Source organism: Rhagoletis pomonella, unplaced genomic scaffold (genome assembly GCF_013731165.1).
Source record: "Rhagoletis pomonella isolate Grant_MI unplaced genomic scaffold, Rhpom_1.0 Rhpom_scaffold_00008, whole genome shotgun sequence".
Classification (NCBI taxonomy): Eukaryota; Metazoa; Arthropoda; class Insecta; order Diptera; family Tephritidae; genus Rhagoletis; species Rhagoletis pomonella.
Window position 1 is genome coordinate 13,866,202 of NW_023458562.1, and position 21,394 is coordinate 13,887,595.

Sequence of the window (21,394 nt, forward strand, 5' to 3'; positions counted from 1 at the left end):
CCCCCCTCCATGCCACACAGCAGTGAGTTTACCGCTGCGACCCATAATAGAGGGGATAGGACTCCCCCTTGCGGGGTGCCCCTCTCTACGAACCTGGTCAACGATACCCCCGCCAGCTCCGCCCGGACCACCCTGCATCTCAGCATTTGGTTTACGAGCGCAACTAAGCGCGAGTCGATGCCCAGGCCCGCCAGTGCTGCCGTTATCGCGCCCGGCATGATGTTGTTAAAGGCGCCCTCTATATCCAGGAAGGCTGCTAGCGTATATTCTTTGATGTCTAGTGATCTCTCTATATACGACACTATTTCATGTAGCGCCGTTTCTGTAGATCTACCTTTCGTATAAGCATGTTGTGTGGTAGAGAGTCTGTCACCAACCGACTCTCTGATACGGACCTCCACCAGTCTCTCCATAACCTTCAGTTGAAATGACGACAAGGTGATGGGCCTGAAATCCTTTGGGTTATTGTGAGACACCTTCCCTGCCTTGGGGATGAACACCACTCTTGATTCCCTCCACTTTCTAGGGATATGGTTAAGAGCTAATACTCCCTTAATTATAGCGTGTAGCCACGCTGAGCTTAGCTGAAGTGTTTGCTGCAGCTGTATGGGGGAAATGCCATCCGGACCTGCTGATTTATAGGGCTTAAATGTCCCAATAGACCAGATGACCTTTTCCCTAGTGAGGAAATCTCCAGTGACCGAAAGATCTCCAGTTAGATGTGGCTGTACCGGCATGCTATCCGTGGCACCCGGGAAGTGTGTGCAAAGAAGCAGATCCAGTGATTCCTCCTCGGTCTCTGTCCAGGAGCCGTCAGGTCTTTGCAAGCATCCTGGGGCTTTCTGGCCAGTACCTGAGAGTATCTTTCTGAGCCTGCCTGCCTCTGAGATATACTCCACCCCATTGCAGAAGTCTTTCCATGAGGTTCTTTTCGACCTTCTTAGGAGCTTCTTGTACTCCCGTAACGTTGTCTTGTAGGTCTCCCAATGTCCCTCACTACCAGACGCAGTAGCCTGATTGAAGGTTTTCCTGCAGTTCTTGCGTGAAATCCTGATTTATTCATTCCACCAGGGTGGCTTTTTCCTACCCCGGTGCTGCTTTTTGGGGCATGCAATGTCTATTGCCTTACTGCAGGCCCCCGTAAAATGGTCGACAAGATATTCCAGCTCCTCTAGGTTTGCTGGAGTAGCCGGCTCTCTATGTTGTGGCAAAAGCCTATCCAGCGCTTTCCGATACCTATGCCAGTTGGCATTTCGCAAGTTTCTAGTTAGAGGAGCCTTGGGCGTTTCCCCTAATACCTCGAATTGGATATATCGGTGGTCGGAAAAGGAGTGCTCCTCAAGCACCTTCCACTTCCCGACCAGACATTCCGCATTCTCAGAGATAAGGGTAACGTCCAGAACTTCCCTTCGGGATTTTGTAATAAAAGTGGGATCATTCCCCCTATTCGCAATAACAAGCTTAGAACTAAGTATGAAATTAAAAAGTGACTCACCACGTTCGTTATCATCGGAGCTGCCCCAGGTGTGATGGTGAGCATTCGCGTCACCTCCCAAAACTAGCGCCTCTCTCGTGCTGGCCACTAGGTCTTTAATGCAGATAGTTGGCACCTCCTTGTCGTGCGCTAGGTACATGGATGCCATCTTAATTGGTCGTCCGTTTGCACTTAGACTGACCGCTGTTGTGTCCTCGTCGCTAAATTGTGGAAGAAAGAGACACTTTAGTGTGATACTTATCAATATGCACGTCCTTGGTTTCCCCGTTGAGGCTCCACTTACCAGTCTGTAGCCCGGCGCTTTCAGCCCACAAATGTTTTGTCCCACCACCCAAGGTTCTTGGATTAGGACGATGTCGGCTGCCCCTTTAGCTGTTAGATGGAGCAGCAGTGCAGCTGAAGCAGCTTTACAGTGGTGAAGGTTAATCTGCAGTACCTTCACCATCTTGGCCGTTATCGCCCACGTCGCCTATTAGGGTGGAGTTGACCGCGTCTTCCGACATCTCGATCAACTCCTCCTCCGTATAAAGACGAAGCATGCGTCCGACCCCCAGCGAAGACGTCGATGAGGCATAACCCCCGGTCAGGTCGTCCATCGGATCAACCTGCTCGGATTCTTCCTCCATCTCCACGTCGCTGTTGGCCTCTTCCGGCTCTACCTCCGCGATCAGGTTCTTCGCTGCGTTTACGTCGTTGCTGTAGACCTTAATTTTGGCCATGTCACAGCCGTAACGTATGACCCCGCTCTTTTGCTCCAACAACTCTATGGAGTCCTTATTTAGCAGCAGGACAACCTGCATCGTCGCTTTACCGCTTTCTTTAATTTTTACCACCTTCCAATTATCGGTAGGTAGCTCCGGGTTATAGAGCCTTACGGTTTGGAGGATCCTTTCTGGCTCCGCTGGCCTGCAAGGCAACCATGCTCTCGCTCTCGGTCGCACCGGTAGGTCCTTGAAGTCGACCGCCCTGAGCTTTGCACCAGGGTAGACTTCTCCAATACCTGCGACTGTTTTCTTATAGATCTCCGCTGATCTAGCATCCTCGCATGCTATAACGCGGATGTTATTTTGGAACCACCCCGCTCCCTTGCAGGTTGGCGGAGGTCCCGGATTCTCCAACATAATGTTGATAGCAATGTCGGCCATCGCGGCCTTAACCCACTTCCATTGCTGCCTCAGGGTGAGGCTGTCTTCATTGCTCTCATCGATGACGCCGAGCAGGATCTGCTCCTTGGCTACTTCAGCAAAAGAAGGCCCCTGCGTTCTGACCCTCTTTGCATGGTTGGGCGTATTTTCCCCCGATCTATTGCGCTTACTGGAGGGCGCCTGCGGCTGCTTCTCCTCCGGCTTGCGGTAGTCGGGCAGGACTGCCTTTGCCCAGTCGATTTCTGTGAGGATCTCCTTCACATGCTCTTCTTTCGCCTTGCTACACAGGTCAGGCGTTGCGGTGAACCTTTGCAGGATTCGAGCAGCCAGCTTCCTCTGCCGATAGCCCGCTGCAGCTGGTTCTGGCCTCTGGTCAGGCCTCGTGAAGGCCGTGGGTGTCGCGGGAGGACCGCCCGGGACCTGCGCCCTAGATTCAGCCTTATCCCCGGCTGCAATCTGCATGCCAGGTTGGCGTCCACTGGTGCCAGGAGTTTCCCGGGATGGACTCCTTTGAGCACCCCCACCGCCACTTTCCTTCGTTTTTGCGAGAGCTTGGCCCGGTTTCACCATTGGCCTTGGTTTCCCGCTATTTGTCACCGCACTACGGCTGGTGGAGGTACTCTGCATCGCTTGAGCTCCTTGTTTAGTGGGCCGAGACCCTTCCGACGCTTTAAGGGGGCCGGTCCCTTTATAAATTGTTTTTGATGTTGTTGTTGCTGTTTTTGTTGTTGTTGTTGTTATTTGTTTTTTGTCCATAATTGATCACACGGGCTGCGGTGAAAGGGGGTTCGTCCACCCGGGCAGAGATCCGCGATGCCCAGGTAAGGCCTACTTACATCCTGGGTGTGGCCGCCTCCCAGAGGGCTCCGTTCGCGACTGGGCTATTTAGGGGCCCCCAGCCTGGCCGATCCTCGGTACGGTGCGCGTGACGCCTTGATCCAGCCCCTTCAGACCTCGAAGCCACGATCAGAAACCATTTCCATATGACTACGCTATTAAGGAGTTTAGCACATAGCACTGATTCCTGATCTTAGCTGAGCACCATTCTGACATCGCACAGAATCCTCTGTAGTGCCCATTTCCAGTCAGCACCCTCGTGGAGGGTTCAGCCGGAGGATTTTTGCCGACCTATGCATGTATATAAGAGCTATTAAATTTTAAAATTTAGTTTGTATTAAATACTTACGGAAGCTTATAGTAGTAAATCTTCACAGCAAGGAATAAAACGATGAAACCTAAATGATAAGCTACATAGTTATTTTGAGGAATGCTGTAAATTATAAATCGAAACCATCAAAATATGTAATAAATGAGGCCAAAATTGCTTCAGGGTGATGGAAGTTCTCATAAAGAGCTTACCGTACTAGGACATAAATTAGTTGTCTAGTTGTAGCCAAGGAAACCAATACATTTTAACTTTTATCTTATAAAAATTCATTTAAAAAAACTTCTTTGTTGATAGGCAAATAAGGTACTTAGTCAATGAAGAATAATTTTCATAAATCCTTAAATCCTATACGCTTCCCACGAGCGCAACCAACTCACTACGCACTATCGCTTCCATTCAATACATCAAGTAAATAATAAACCTACGCACTCAACCATTTTAGCCTGTTTGCATTCGTGCAGCTGCAGTGGAAATACTTACGCCGCATGTGGGTATCTAATTACCAACTATCGGATGCAGTTTAGTTGAGCAAAAAATACAAAATGCACAAAGTCATATTAGCACATCTTTGACGTTATTCACTCGCCATGCTACGAAAGCTACCACGCACAATGACTGTTTTTTTTTAATACTTTTATTGTTCATTAAGCTTTTACAACCACCGCAAAATGTTCATTCATTAAAACATTCGCTGTATGACATCACCTGGTCAAGCGCCTACTCATATGTATATGTATGTATATGATAAGTAGTAGGTACATACAAACATACATATATGTATGTATATGTATGTAAGCAAAATGCCCCTTGGCATGTGCTGTTGTGTTTGCAATATGCAGAAAATTCTAGTCGACTCATCCTTCAGTAGCTGACTTGTTCATTCAGAAATTTTCGCTGTGTCTTTGCTGCGGTTGCTAAGCATGACGCCATGTAGTATTTATTGCATTTTGGCTGCTTACTTTCGTGGAATTTCACATTTACAAAGTTGAATTGGTACACAACTAAGTGGGCTTAAAATTGCGCCCACGTTTGATGGGTGCGGTGTGTGTTGCACAGGGCGTATGAGTAACGTATGTATGAGTAACCGCAGGCGAAGGCGTTTCGAAGAGTACACAGCTGCCGGCACGGAGCAGGTTAGTGTCACCTTTGGCAAGAATCAACAACTACAATTGCTTGGATTGCGTAAAAACGTCGCCGACAAGCAAATCAAATCGAAAAGGAGGAAAAAAATCGCGCCAATAATTTTTCAGACGTGGGCCGATTGCTTCACAATTTTTATTTTTATTTTTGGCAATTTTACAACCATCATTAGCATGCGCGCCACCGCTATCTCTCTCTCTCTCTCTCTCTCTCTCGTCATCACTCTTCAGCTTAGCCTTTCCATCTAAGGCTACCCTACCCTACCCTCTGCTGGCTCTTTAAGCACTTTTGCGCTTCCTGTGTGCGCAGGCGAATTGTCCACTCGCTTCCTCTGTGCGTCTTTGATGTGAATTCAGCAGCCAAACTTAAAGCAGAGAAAAACAAAATCGCTTCTTGTTCACCGTTGTCATCAATTCATGCCCTGCTGATCAATGACTCAACCACATTGTTGTTGTGATGTAATTGATGTCGTAAATTGGCGTTAAGCCAAAGAAATTTCGTGCAAGCAGCCAGCAAGTAAAGAGCCGAAATTGTCAGCACAACGTGTCCTGTAGCATCACAGTTCTCGCTCGAACTAGCATTCGGTGGGTGCTTGGCAGAACCGCAGACAAGCAGATAGACAGGCAGGCAGACAAGCGGACAAGCAAGCCAAGTGACGTTCCGATTTGGACGGTCACATGGACTGAGGCGCTACAAAAGCCACAAAAAGTTGTAGTCAACTTGACATTTTTGCAGCAGTCCAGTGGTCAGTCTTATGCGGCGACAGTTACGCCAGGATACAAAGAAGTCCTGTCGATTTGAAGTTCAATAGAAAATGGTAATTCTTGTTTCAAAGGGCATATGCACTGTAAAAAACAAAATTGCAATTGAGTAAACTGTATATCTTATGCTAAGTGTACTCGGAGGAGTTTTCTTAAAAAAAAATAGAAAAATAAAAAAATGGAAGTTAAAAATTTAAAAAAAGGGGAGCGTGGTAAAAATTGGCATTTAAGTTAAAAAGGGGTAGGCCTGAAGGCTTCCAGCTGCTTCCAGGAGCCTTCGCATAGGATAGAACCTTTACTAATAATAACTGGGAGACTCTGATTTACTCAACACTAAATATTAACTCTGTCTTCCTAGAGAAGCATAGATAATAACGTGTCTGCCGTGGTCTATATAGAGCTAGCTATGCGTAGGAATACTGCTAATAGGTAGTTGCCTTAATTTTAGAACTATTCTAAACCTAAACATAAGGCAAAAACTGAGGCTTAAACCAGGTTAAACCCTGGTTAAACTCCTGGTTAAGCCTAGCTAGTTGGCTCAAATAGTCGACTGGAGGGTGCAAAAGTTTGTCGCTGGGCAAAGTTTGCCAAGCTGTTAAGAATTACTGAGAGCCACTCCGTCCCGCTGAGAATCATCTGCTCTACCATTACTTATATTTCGCCGCTATTGAGAGCCTTCAAAAGCTGCTGAAAGCCACTTGCCGCCGCTTAGAGTCATCTGCTACATACGTCACTAACGTTGGTCCGCCACTATTGGGTGCGCTTGCAGTGCTGCTGGTGAACTTACCGCTGCTCACCAGTCGCTCCACCGTTGCTTAAAGCCACCCGCCCTACTGCTAGTGCACCTACTGCTACTGATCAGACTCGGCGACGTAACTTGGTGTCACCGCCGTGCTGCTAGTGCTCTTACCGCTGCTCAGCACACGAACCTGCAACAACAACTTTACCCCAAGCTATTATGCGAAAAAAGGACAGTTATAAAAACAGGCACTTAAATACAACTCAAAGCCAATATTGTTATTACCCCCTTAGCATTGTGCTGGTTTCCGAGGAATCGAAAGGATCATTGTCTCTCCTTGTGTCTTTTTTAAGTTTTGGCACTATCGAGTTGGTGAACTCAGAAACAGTAAGTTTCGGGGAGTGGTAAGAGTCCTTAGATAGGCCAGACTAAGTGGCTGTCCTTTCCATAGAAAATACATAATTATTTTGAATGAAGTCAAAATAAAGTTGCTCACAGTGTACCTAACAAGCCACAGTCACTGCACTCTCCCATACACCGGAGTGATCTGACCGCGGACTTGGAATGCCGTCTTTGTGTGTTTCTGTACGATTGTGCAGATTTAGCTAAATTTAAATTTAAACTTTAGAGTTTGTAAGAATTTGTTTAACGAGGTATTGTTAGTGTATATTAGCGAAACGGGTATTGTCCTTGTTGTACTCTTTCCCAGAAGGCGTAGGTGGATTCACCCCTCTTCCTCGGAAAATGTAGCCAGGTATTTGGCATGCTGTGTGGTCTATCAGTTAGCGAAATCCTGTGGATTTACATTATTTCGTTAAGACCCATTATCAGCTATGAATCTGTGTTGGAGTGGAGCAGACTCTCAATCAATAATGTTGGAAATCTGCTTACCAAAATTCAACGATTATTATATTGGACAAGATCTGGGACTCTTCTAAATCAACTTAATCCCTTTATCCGAGGGGAGGCCTTCCACTTGAGGCGGAAATTGTTGGTGGTCAGAATCTAGACGGTATGGTATTTTCAAATGCCTCATGATATAAAGCCAAATTTGCTTCTGCTGAAGAGGGATGCTACATTATTGATCCACCTGAGGCTGAGTGCAGTCTTAAACCGATTACCGAATACGGATTTATATATTACAGAATCTTTGCTTATGGCTCCGAAACTGATACTTGATTAGGATCTGCAAGAATACATTTGCAATCCTCAAGGCCATGGTTAACGTGGTGGATATGCAAGACTTTACGTGTATGTAGTGACAGCCAAGCTGAACTCAAAGCATTGGCCAGCCCAATTCCAATGGATGGAAAGTCACTACGGAGTACTTGGTAATAAAAAGTATTCCTCGATTCACAATGAGTTATATAACTCTTCACATCTTTAGCTATCCAAGCCACCGTCAGAAACTGGGTTAATAGAGTTGTAAAGGATGACCGCAAGGCTTCGATCGGTTGCATGTTGCCCTCTATCACATAAGGTCTATCTGTTCTCACTGAGCAGATGGGACGGCAGCCAACTTGCTGAGTGATATTTTTTCGACTCGTACACACCTGATTGTGATCGGTACACACGACAACCCCATTTGACCATCCTGCCTTGCGGAAGATGAGACAGTGGAACACTTTTGCAGCTCGGCGCTGGGCGATTTAAAGCAGATTTTAAAGGGACACGAAGATTGTATTTTTGGTAAATATTTCCATAGCGATAGCAAGAAAATATGTAGCTCGATTTTTATGGCGATAAAAAAATAAGTCGATAAATTTTCAAAAGCACTGTAAGCCGCCACTTCTTTCAAGTTATTTCTTTCAATGTAGCCACTCTTCATGCTAAATAAATAAATAAAAGTACGAAAATCAACACTTTTGCCAAACTAAAGGAGTATACGGACTAAAAAATACATAATTTCAAAAAGAAAGTAACAGAAAAAGGGAACTGATACCACACACGTACGACAAGCAGCTTTGCTCAAGAACAGACAGAGTACTCGAAACATAGTATGTGGCCATAGCAACAAACGTACTCATCAAATATTGGCGCAAGAAATATTGGTTAAGATTAAAATTGAGCTAGCCTTATGAATATTTCATTTATCAGTTTTGCAAGACAAAGCAATTGATTAAAAATGTCTGGAACCCACTGTGCGAATGAAAATGGCAATGTCAATGCCAATGCCAAGAGCAAAGAAATAAAAAAATTAGATGTATGTAGTAACTTCAACTGTAAAAATATGCAAGAATGTAAAGAAGCGAAACCTTTAAAGCACAATTTAAGTTAAATTAAGCTGAGTTAGTGAATCGATTAAAAGTAATTCCTGTGAAAACATAGAAGGCTCGAAATAAAGAAAAGCACTCAAAACTTTAATGGTTGGGATGTCAAAAAGCGGACGACATCAAGAGCTGTTGGGCCGTTGGGCAGAAAAGTCATGGAAGAGATCGGCGTTGTGACCAAGATGGGCTGAAAAATTTTAAGTTTCAGAGCCTACAGACGATGCATTTCCGCCTTTCCAGTATAAATTTAGCGAAGTTGTGAGGCTACATTTGGTCGTGGGGCTTTTCGAATGCAGTGAATCCTATGACCGTATGACGAGCGGATAGTATAAGGGAGCTGCTAAGCTTAATGACAGAGAGGCTCCAAGTTTGCATCGGCTATCTTTTTAAGCTAATACAGATTACAGAGGCAATCTGTAACCACCAATAGGGACCATTTTCGCGGAGGTATTCTATCTATAAGTCTATGGACGCCAGCGGGTCTGTTCATGATACTTCGTGGGCTGGCAAGAGGCTACCATTTCCTCCAGATCTTAGTGTAATAAATCGTATTGAAAAGAGCTTGTCAAATAACATGCTTTCACTCAAAGAAGGAAAATCAAATTGACCAAACTCACATTGGGAGGTATGGTGATTTACTATTCATAAGACCAAAATATCTGAAGGTTACTCTGTATTAAAGAAACGTGTAAATTATAACATAAACTACAGAAATTTTGGACTGAACTTGGCTAAACCAAATACGAAAGCAATATTTATCCGAAGGCGGAAATACTGGGGGAAATAGAATTAAGTATAGGCAACAATCCTGTCTCGACTAAACCATCCAAAAAATACCAACCTCGAGTTAAAGTAGCACCTTATGATTGCAAAGCCTTAGCTCTCGACATTAAGTAGGCCATTGTGTGATCGGTATTCATGCGGTAAGATTAGGAATATTTACTGATCCGTTTTGTATAAGCTGTCCAGAGGATGATGAGCTGAGAAAATCTCAAAAATTTCTACTAGACTGCTCAGCCTTCGGGAGTCTAAGATGGAATATTGTGCTGGTAGTTCCTGACTAACTCCGTAGAGTACTTAAATTGGTCGCTTTCGTAACTTATTCGGCTCGCGGCCGATCCGTTCAGCTTTCATGGTATCACAAAGGACAATCTCCTAATTGCACAATACCTTTCTTATCTGGGAAAAGCACTATAAACTAAACTAACCTAAGAGTCATTTAGGCGTCTTAGAACCATTCCGTTGCCGGGATCCAAAGCGAAAATAAAAAAGATAGAGCGATAATCACAACAACTAGCTAAGGGTCTCCTGTTTTTTTATCCTACCAGATCGAAGTTTGACAATAAAAATCCCGAAGAAAGCAGTTTTGGACCTAGATTAGGTTAGGTTGGGTGGCAGTCCTAAGTGAACGCACTTAGACTCAGGGTCGTTTATGATACTGCATGAAGATTTCATTTATCCACGTGCCCCTATAAATCAATTGGTGCTCAGCAAAAAAAGTATAGGCTTCTAACATTCATCGCTTTGAGGTCATTTAGATCGTCGAAGAAATATAATAGACTATGTTGTCCTTTCTGTTGTTAATTCAATGCAATGGGCCTTAAAGGGGATGGCAAAGCTCTCAGGTTTCGATCTATTAGCGTTTGTAAAAGAGGGGAAATCCACTCTAAACGGTTCATAACATGCTCTCGAGAAGTCTCTGAGGTTTAGTGAAATGATGGCGAAAGGAACACCAGGGCGCATGCTGCACGTGTGTGTATGTGGTTAGATTAGATAGATTAAGTAGAGGTATGCACTGCGACCAAAGGATCTATTTTATGTATGTATGTGGTTACCTACTGTTATGACTTAGACTTAGATATACCTTGGAGAACGACTAGCATAAGGCGTAGTTGTTTATTTAAGCATTCGCACAATTGAACTAGCCAGGTTTCCATACAAGTGTAGCTACTAATATGTAATTAAAAAAAAGAATGCCTTAAACGAACCTAATGAAACCCAACTTTACCTATCCTCATCTTTTCATCATCACATCTATTGGTATATTTTTTATTTTTTTTCACATAAATCAGTTTTTTTAACGAAACATTCAACAACATTAAATTTATTTTATCATCATAAATCATAAGAACGAAATGTTCGCATAGTAGGCAACAAACTGTCAGAAAAATAAAGAAACACTAGGAAAAAGCAACAAAAAAACAACAACAAAAGCAACAGTTGAAGTAAAACAATGGCCAACAATAATAAAAGTAAAAACGCTGAGCCGCAATGAAAATAGGCATAACCATCAATTGTCAAGAGACAGCAAACCTAACAATAACCGCGTAAGTACACATTAGGGATGATACTCCCGAGATCCCGCCCTTTTTTGGATGTCAAAAATCCCGTCCTATATATTTACTTAGCTTGTGGTTAATGCATTGGCAGACTATCCTGCCAACTTGTACGACGCACAATGATATTTGGACCCGAATTGGTGCCCATAAATCCAAAAATAAAGTATATAGTTTGGGGTTTTATACTTTTGGGTTGGCAAAATGATGTTTCAGCTATCGGAATATGCACAAGACAGGTCCCGACCTATTGCAGCGGTTCCTATGATCAGTGTGAAAGTGTTAGTTGACGCAGCGCTCTGAAAAGTAAAAATATAATGCTAAACTTAAAAAACGTCAAAATCCATCGGTGCTTTCGATTTAAATTTTTTTTAAATGGGTTTTCCTTCTACAGGTCAGTTCTATATAATAAGGTTTAATTCTAAAATTTTTAATATGTTCTTTCTGATTAGTATTTAATGAAATATTGAAGTAAATTTTGTAATAAAAACAGCTTAAAGAAAATGTCATAAGTTATTTTCTCCAAAAACAAAATTTATATTTATTTCAAAATAATTGTTTTTCAAACTGTAATACTAAATATTGAATTTAGATATAAGAACTTAAGATGCAATTTTGTACCCTATATCTAATATTGAAAGTTTTTCTAAATATATATTTTTTTTTAAATAATTTTCTTCAACCAATTTCATGTAAGATGAAAGTAAACTGCAAAGCAAACTGGCAGTATTTTAGTCCACAACTAGTAGCTTTCCTTGCAGGGATACAACCAGCACTCAGTTGTAAATATGTATGTATGTATAATTCTAGGCGCTATCTGTGGCATAGTATCACAATAAAAGACACAAAACGCCGTCAATGGAAGTGTATTTAGAGCAATAAAATGGCGATAAAAATGAGGGAGGTGACAAAGAAAAAAGAATAGAATAGAAAAATCTTAAGAAATGAACGAAATAGCGCCTTTCTCGCCTCTGTTGGTATGTTGATGTGTTGGCAGTTATGGAGTGAGAGGAAAGCAAGAAAAAACGTCATAAATGCTGTCAAAATAAGCAGATAAATTTCTTAAATAAGCACAGTGCCAAGATATAAGGGTACAGGGTGAACTGGCACCCACACTTCTGTTGGCACACACATATGTATCCTTGCGCAGGATATGTGAAACAAATGCAGTAAGCTAGCTCAGCACTTTGTCCACGCAGTTTTAAAACTAAAATGTATACTATAAAACGCCTACGCACTCAGTTCGTTTCGAGTAAATCCCATTCCGCAGCACCGAGAAAACTTGGAAGACGCAACCACAGAATCAGCTGCAGTGGAAACATTATTACCAATACAAACACGAAAGAAGACAATAATAAGCAAAGACTTTGTGGTGCTGCTGTGGGTCCATACGGAGCCACTCATCCAGCCAGCCAAGCAACTAAACATCCACCCACATACACACGCACACACTCACTGGCTAACTAATAGTTTTACAGGGCAATTCTGGCAAATGTCTTTCAACTCACCACAGACATCGAAAGGCAAAAGTCTTGCCGACAGACTAATTGAATGATCCGCTAACGAGGAGGTCTTAGCATTACACTGTTCGCCTTTTAGCAACAAGTTTTTTAAAAATTAAATGCAATTAAAGGAAATATATTTTTATTTTTAAAACAATAAAATCTAAAAATTAAATAAGAAAAAGAAAAATGTTAAATCAAAAACAAAGAAAATAGTAAATATAAATTAAATGACATTAATATTTATTTTTATATATTTTTTCTATTTTTAAAACAAAATCTAAATACCAAAGAAATTTTAATTAAACAGAGACAAAAAATAAATATAAAATATTAGATCCTACAAAAATTTAATCAAAAAATATACATTTCTTTTTAACTTAATAAAATCCTAAGCCAAATGAAAAATTTTAATGAAAAAATAAAAAAGATTTAATTAAAAAATAGAATACGTTTCTAAAAGTTTTAATGCAATTGTAAACAAAATATATTTTTCTTTTAAAAACAAAGAAATCTCAAAATTAAAAGAAAGCTTAATTTGACAAAAAAAAAATTAAATCAAAAACGAAGAAAACAGTATATAAAAATTAAATGAAACTAATGTTTAGTTTTATATGTATTTTTCCTATTTTTAAAACAATCTGAAAATCAAAGGAAATGTACAAAAAAATTAAATAAATAATAAAAATTAATGAAATCAAAAAAGTAAATTTTCCTTTTTAAATTAGTAAAGTCGTAAAGCCCAAAATATAATTAAGTTAAAAAAAAAAGTAATTAAAAAATAGAAGAAAAATAAAATACATTTTAAAAAATTCAATGGAATAAAAAAAATAAATTTTTTCGTTTTAAAAAAATACAATCCAAAAATTAAAAGAAAGTTTAATCTGAAAAAAACAATAAAAAATTAAATCAAACAAGAAATGTTTTAGCAAGAAACAAAACCGACTTCAATACTCATATAAAAGTTTAAGACTATCGTTAATTTCTTCATGATGACTACCTCAGAGGTACCACCTTTCCTTTAGAAAATGAATTATAAAAATCGGTTAACGTAGTCCAAAGTTATGCGGTAACATACATACACAAAAAAAATATTCCGACGAATTGATGACCTCCTTCGTTGACGTCGGCTAAAAAGAAGAAAAGAGTACTTAAAGATTTAAATAGAATAAAAAAAAAATTGTTTTAAAACAAAATATAAAAATTGAAAGAAAATACAATTAAAAAGAGAAAAAACAAAAGAAGATAATAAAAATTAAATGAAATAAACAACGTATTTTTTTTTTTAAACTAATAAATTATGAAATCTAAAAAAATTAAATTGAAAAAAAAGTTATCAAAAAATAGACAATCGTATAATACGTTTTTAAAAATTGAAACTGATATGAAATAAAAAAAATGGATTGCTCGTAAAACAATAAAATCTTAAAAAGATAAATAAAATAAGTTTCTAAAAACTACATAAATGAAAGTAAAAAAGTGTAATCAAAAAATTTAATGAAAAAAGAAAAAATTTTGGTAAAAAAGACCGCTTGCGCGTCGTTTCGAAACCGGATGTCTCGAAAGACACCAGATTTTCGCACGCTCGTAAATTGCGACTGTTGAAGCTTGCCTAGCTACATAAATAAATGAAATATGAGTGCATTTTCTCAAAATAGATTTTCATCACGAGTGGGAGAGTGATTTTTCCTATTTTACTATTTAGAATACCAAAAGTCTTTCGATTTTTTTCGCCATCAGTCTTTCACTTGCCTTACGAAAGATTTTTTACTATTTTAGCCAGAATTGCCCTGTTAGCCCATAGCCATATGCGGGCAGCAAATGCGCGCCCTCACTACTCAGAGAGCATCGCAATGCAGTGCAGTGTACAATTGCTTTCTTACGATATTGCGGTCGCAACAATGTACTCGTACTAATATTTGAGTTTATCCCATTCGAAGACACCAACAGCCAACCAATGAATGACCACCAAATCCATAGTTGTAGCTGAGTAGGTGTCTAGGCTATCATACGCACACACATATACTATAAGCTCTTCTTCGTATTGTACGTTGAGCCGTTGTGGCGCGTAAAACCCCATTCATGACTGTACGAGTGTATCTGCCATAGAGTGGTTAGCTGATTCATCCGCACTTACATTGGCGTCGCGCGTGGGTGCTGCCGCCACAACGGTAGACTGTTAGTCTAACACCACAAATCCGAAAACTACTCGCTATATGCTTCTTCTATAGTATACTTATCTGCTGTGTAATAGAAAAATCGCATTTAAATATTGTCATATATGTATGTACATAGTATGACTAATGTATGCGTGTTTTAGGATGAGGGCGTACTCGAAGGAATACATGTGAATCTACATAGAAAGTGCCTGGTTTGTGTTGTTGTATTATTTGTGTGTGGTTGCTGCCTTTCTTCGAAACGACGCGGCTGGCGATCATAAAAATGTTTTATGACTTGCTGTGGGAAATAGTTTTTGAGCAGTGCTTTCGGGTAGGTGAAAAATTTGTCAAATAAATATGTAGTATAGATTGGCTAGTAGAAACACTGAAACTTTGTTCGAAGATCTCTTCAAAATCAATGCGCACGCAGTTAAAGTCTCTCTTTTCTCGAATATAGACCCGAGTATGCCTCTCCTAGCCAACTCATCCTCAACGCAGTTTTCTGAAATATCACTATGGCCTGGTAGAGATATGGGACTAACTAGGTGATAATCAGACTGAACGAGAAGCCCGACATTTCGCAACTAGCTTTGAACACATCGCGAGTGAAACCAAACATCCGATAGTCGCTTGGCTATCAGATTAGATCTTTAACTTCATGCTTCCTAAAGCGTAACGCGACAGTGTTCTGAAAGCCTAAACTTGAGTTTTATAGGGGGCTTCCTATGCAAGATCCCTTTACCAGGCTTTGCTTCTAGCTTCGACCCATGCAGAAGTTCACTGGTGCCTTCTTCTAACTGGCTCTAGAGCTCATTGGTGGAAGCCAAACTTCACTGTGATACCTCCTACGCAGTGTCCCTGGGTTGGGGTACTTATTTCTAAGCTGTAAATATTTGTTAACTCCAAATGAGGTTTATCGCTTGGCTTTGGGTTTTTGCAGTCCAAATCATTTTTAAAACTTTTACGGCTTCATCCGTTTTACCGAAGCCAGTTCGCATGTGATTTATATCTTAAAATTTGACCAACCGGAAAAGGTTTCGAGTCAGAGCTGCCAAACACACAAGTTTATGATTTCATCGTCTATAAAAACAGTGCAACCAGAGACTTGAGCTGAATCTTCTTGAAGTAGGAAGCCATTTTTCTTACATATTCATATTGATTGTTCTTGTTTCCAAACGAAAAGTGATACCAGAGATGGCACATCGCCGAAACCGGTTTGTCTCCAAACCAAATTTGCCAAGAAATGCATAGAAGTGCCCACGAAAAGCGATCCTGAAAAAAAAATCACAAAAATAAAGCCGTAAGAGACCCGACTGGATCAGAAAAACCTTAAACAAATTAGAAAAAATCTGGACAAAGTTGGTTAAGTCTCAAAAAATATTTCTAAAACCGCAGACAAAAATTTAAAAATTATCGATAGGTCCTAAAAAATAAAAAAACCAAAATCCCTTGAAGTCCCAATGCAACCCAAAGAGTCTCAAACAATCCCGAAAAAATTTAAAATAAAGTACAACTAGACAAAAAAAAAATAAAAATATCGAAAAATCCCATACAAATCTGCAAATCTCTTAGTGAATCACGGTAAGTCTGAAAAATTCCAAATAATCCCAAGAAAATTTTTAAAATATTGAAACACAAAAGTCCCAAAAAATTCCGAAAAAATCTTTAAAAAAATTAAACTCTAAAAAAACTAAATCCACAAAATATCGAAAGATCGAAAAGTATATAAAACGATAGATCCGGGAAAGTTCCGAAAGAATAGCTAAACGATCCTATAAAAATACCAATAGGTCACGAGAAAATGCCAAGACATAAAACCCGAAGAACTCGGAAACGACTTGCAGGGTATGGAACAAATCTGGTGAAAACCAATAGAAAGACAAAAAATATCGAAGGTTCCAACAAACAAAAAAAAGAGAAACCTAAAAATGTTCCCAAACAATAGCTTACAATTCTCATAAAAACACTAGACCCCGAACTTCTCAAAATATAAAAAAAAACGAAGAATACCGTAAAAACTTTGAGAAATTCACAGTAAGTCCTGGAAAAAGTGGGAAGTCCAAAAAGAACCAAAAACAACCAAAAGTACCGATAATAGCCAATAAAAGCCGATAGGCTCCGAAAAAATCTCAAGAATAATACACGAAAAATACCAAAAATAGGTCTGGGAAAATATCAAAGGTTCCCAAAAGAAGAAAAAAAGAGAAACCTAGAAGAGCTCAAAAGAAGAGTCAAAAGTTTCTGTAAAAGACCCTATCTCGAAAAAGTTTCATAACACAAAACGCGTAGATTACCGTAAAAAACATAAATTGTAACGAAAAAATCTTGATTAAAATCCGCGTAAGTCCGGGAACAATCCCGAAAAGTAAAAAAAATGAAGGATCACGAAAAAAACAAGAGGCCCAGAAAAACCCCCAAAAAAGTAGCTGAAATGCAAATCTCCAAAAATATAAAAAAAAAAAAACACGAAGAGTACTGAAAAAACCTAAAGCGCGTCGAGAAATACTGAGTAGATTTCGGAAAGTTCTGAAAAAATCCCGAAAAAATTTAAAAAAGAAATAAAAACAATTTGGATCCCGAAATATAAAAAGGAAAAACTCGGAAACGTCCGAAAAAGGTTACATGTGCTGTTAAAAAACAATAGGTCCCAATAATACCAAAACACAAAACACGAAGAATACCGAAAAAAACCAAAGGTTATCGAAAAATTACTGAGTAAAAAATCCTGTCAAAATTACAAAAAAAAATGTTAAGAAATCAGGAAAAAAGGAGCAACCTGGAAAAGTCACAACAAAAATTATAAAAACACAGATAAAAATCCCAAAATATGAAACGCGAAGGATTCCGAAACTTGGGAAGACTTTATTTTTTTCGCACTAAAAAATTAAAATTAAGAATACATGACTGGTATAAAGCTTAATTTTCAAATCTAAAATTGACTAGATATTATTTGCAGTCTTTGGGTGCAATGTCTGCAGATAGGCCATCTATATTTTATGCCTAACTGCTCATTTATCTTCCAAAAATCCCCACACCCATTTGGAAATTTTCCATCACGAAACATACTCACTGTTCACACTGCAATAGTCCATATTTATTGCTTAAGAAATGTCATCTGCGTAGGTTGCTGAAAACTATTACTATGGTCTGTATCTAAGGATTTTACAAATTTCGGAAGCGCTCACCCTATGCATATATATGCACGTATGTAGGTGTGTAATTTGTCCAAATTCCCTCGCGCCCACAGCCATTCGCTCATTCATTATTGACTTGCTAACTACATCAAAACTATTTCTACTATTTCTGCACACACACCATACAAGCGCTTGCCTACATACGTACATATATGCACCACCCCACTTTACTCCTTAAGTATGTATGTATGTATAGTTCTTCTAATGACATTTAAGCGAGTGAATAAATTTATTTATTACAGCAAAGCAAATACGAGTAAATATGTAGATGGGGCATGAGTGAGTTAGTGTATTTCTAGCAACTTACTTACTTGACCGCTTCCGCAATCCTTTATGCAACCCACAATGTAAGCAGCCAGCCAACGAATCGTATTTTCTGCCCTACCCTTTTAACGTTTTTCCGACCTCCCTCCCCTATAAACCTACATAAAACCAGGCCGCCCGCATGTCATGCTACTGTTATTTACTCGCCAATAAAATCCGCTTTTATAAGCATATTTATTGGCATAAATAAAATTTGCTACATTGCAACTTCCGTTTTGGTCGCATTTTGTTGGTGACCAAATGGATAAATGAGAAGTAAGTATACAGGATGTGGCTGATAGAGGGAGTGTGAATTGGATGTTTAGAGAATATACATATGTATAGTGGGAATGGTGTGAAAAAATCGCGGATGGCTTAAATGGATTGCTGAAGTCGGCAAAGAATGGTACTCCGTCTTTTGGCGCTTTTATTTTCGGTTAGAGCACCTGTGTTGGTTGAATAAGGAAATGTACGGAAATGGAATAGCAACAAAAGCTTACGGGGTGTGTATAGCTCAGTGGTTAGCGTTTCTGACTTTGCGGGTTCGATCCCTGCTGAAAGTGTAGAAAAAAGAAGTCTGATGAGGAGATGTGGTGATCTCCGAAATAGTGCTATAACTTCTACCGCTTAAGCATTGTTTTTTTTATTTTTCCTAACAAACAAATCGTGGTACAAAGCCTCAATAACATTTGCTTATTTCCTTTTATAGCAGATAATTTTTAGGAATAAGAAGAATGCAAAAGTTGAGAGAATTACGCTCACAGAGAGCAAAATAATTAAATAAATAGTAAAGAAACGCAAAAATAGCAGAAACTTGAAAGTAAAGAGCTGATCTGTGTATTTGACGATTGAAAATATTTGGAACGAGTTTTTGTTTACCCATTTGGCAGCTAAAAAGTAAAATTGTTACTAGCGGAAACTAGCAGGAGAGCCAAAAAAAGAAGAGCGCAAGCTTGAAAGAGAGCTGCTAGTTTTTTGGATTTAGAAAAGCTTTCCAGCAGAAACTAGCGACAAACGTAATTTTGAGGCTAAGCAGCTGTTTTTTATGGTCAGAGCTTTTATTTTAGCTGTGTTTCATGTTATACTCGCTTTATGCCACGTTTACTTTCATAGTAGAGGAACCAGTTTTAAGCCCCTTTATACGGTGTATAATTGTGGTTTATAACGACAGACATGTAGTATACAATGCTAGTGTAGTATATAAACCTATGTACATATAAACCTGTCAAGGCTAATACCCAAGGAAAGTTGGTATTGAAAATCGGACTATAAACCCACCTAATTCATATTTCAATAAATATTCAATCTAAATGATTGAAAATTAATATGTGAAGTAGGATTATGGTTAATCTGACCAACCGTACTTCTTTTTTGGCTCTTGTACTTCGTACTTCCTTGCGATATTTTGCACTTCAGGTCCTAGACTTCTCCGATCTTCTGGACAATCGTCACATGGGCTGGGAAATAAATTTGTTCAAACCCTTCAAATCGCCGGGGGCCGATGGTATCATACCTGCGCAGCTGCAAATGGCTCTGAAGGTGTCGTGCAATTGGTCGGATCCCATTTATGCGAACTGCGTGAGGACCACGTAAATCCCCAAGGCTTGGAGGGTAATCAGTGTTGCGTTCACGGAGCCCTTGTTTGCTGGAACTCACTAGAGAAGGCTACGCTTGCAAAACAGGAATTAGTGGAGTATTAGAAACCACACCTACACTGGCGCTTAACATCATGTTGAATACGACGCCTGCGAATATTGCAGATAATATGGTCGTAGTACGAACTGCTACTAGGCTAAGGAAAACCGGGTGGTAACACTCTGGAGTTCTGAAGAACTTTGACTTCACCTTCAACACATAGATCACAGCGCCTTCGAAATGGCAGAAGCTATTTCTCTACCTATGTATATTCCCTCAAGAGATGACTGGGTAGGACATAGTTACTCGAAGAAGAGAGCGGTAAACTACTTTATGACGTATCAAAACTTGAAGACAGGGTTTGCGGAACTGTCTTTTGTCGAAAACTCTCCACCAAACTATGCTCAGGCTTCTGGATTTCTGCAGTCTCTTTCAGGTGGAAATAACTGTCATCAAGGAAGCGGTAGAGTCACTGCTAAAGGGTGTGATGTTGCGCTCGAAATCGGTAAAGGAGTGTCTAACCTCTCTACAAATCGCGTCAGAGTACTTCTTAGGTATGTGGCGTTTTCATCAGCTTGTTAGAGATGTCAGAAGTGGAAGTATAGCAAATTGTCGCAACGATCGACAAGGATGCACAGCAGTCCTGTGAGTTATTAGCTGTTAAAAGTACAATTATTAGCGCACTTAAGCACTCAATAAATTTCAAACACTGTCACTACATTCGCCTCACACCTTCTCACTGACTTTCAACTCAAAATTTTATTAATATATTGTTCGCTACCCTTTAAATAAATGTTACTCGAAGAAATTTCCATTAATCATTTTGCATTAAATTTATTCTTAATTGCTGTTAGTGTAAGTAGCTCTTATTTACTTATTATCATTTGCATTTCAACATCTAATGGACATCCTTGTATATACATTAACATGTAAGTACGCAGCCTTGCTCGTTACCCTCCAAAATGTTCACTGCATCTACGCCATCATTTATTCATTCAAGAATATTGTCATTGAATTTTTTCCTTTAATTTCAATTGTATTTTGCTATGCGCTCTTTAGCGAATTTTCGTAGAGTTTTCAGTTATTCTGAGTAAGGAACAAAAGAATTCTTTGAACTGACGCCCGCATAGCGCATCAAAAGTGATGCCAAATACTACTTATCTTCCATCTACTATTCATTATTCTGCTAAGCAGTGGTATCTACATTCATTCTTTGAACCCCACCAGCTAGCAATGCACTTGGTGTGCACGTAGGCGTATACGCAATTACTTTTTGTACTCCTGCACAAAAGCCAATGTACTTAGAGGTATATGTATATTAGGGTGTGTTTTTTCGGCGACTACTTTTTTTTGGCTCCCACCTCGAAAATTTGTGGGAAATATGTAAAAACAATTTGAAACCTTAATATTAATATTAAGTGCTCAGTCAAAGGCGAGCAAAGACTTACCGTTCAAAATAAACGTAAATTTTCATGGTTTTACTTCAAACTTCTATAGCTCAGAGGTGTTTTATGGTATAATCATGGCCAATGATGGCTTTTCTTCAG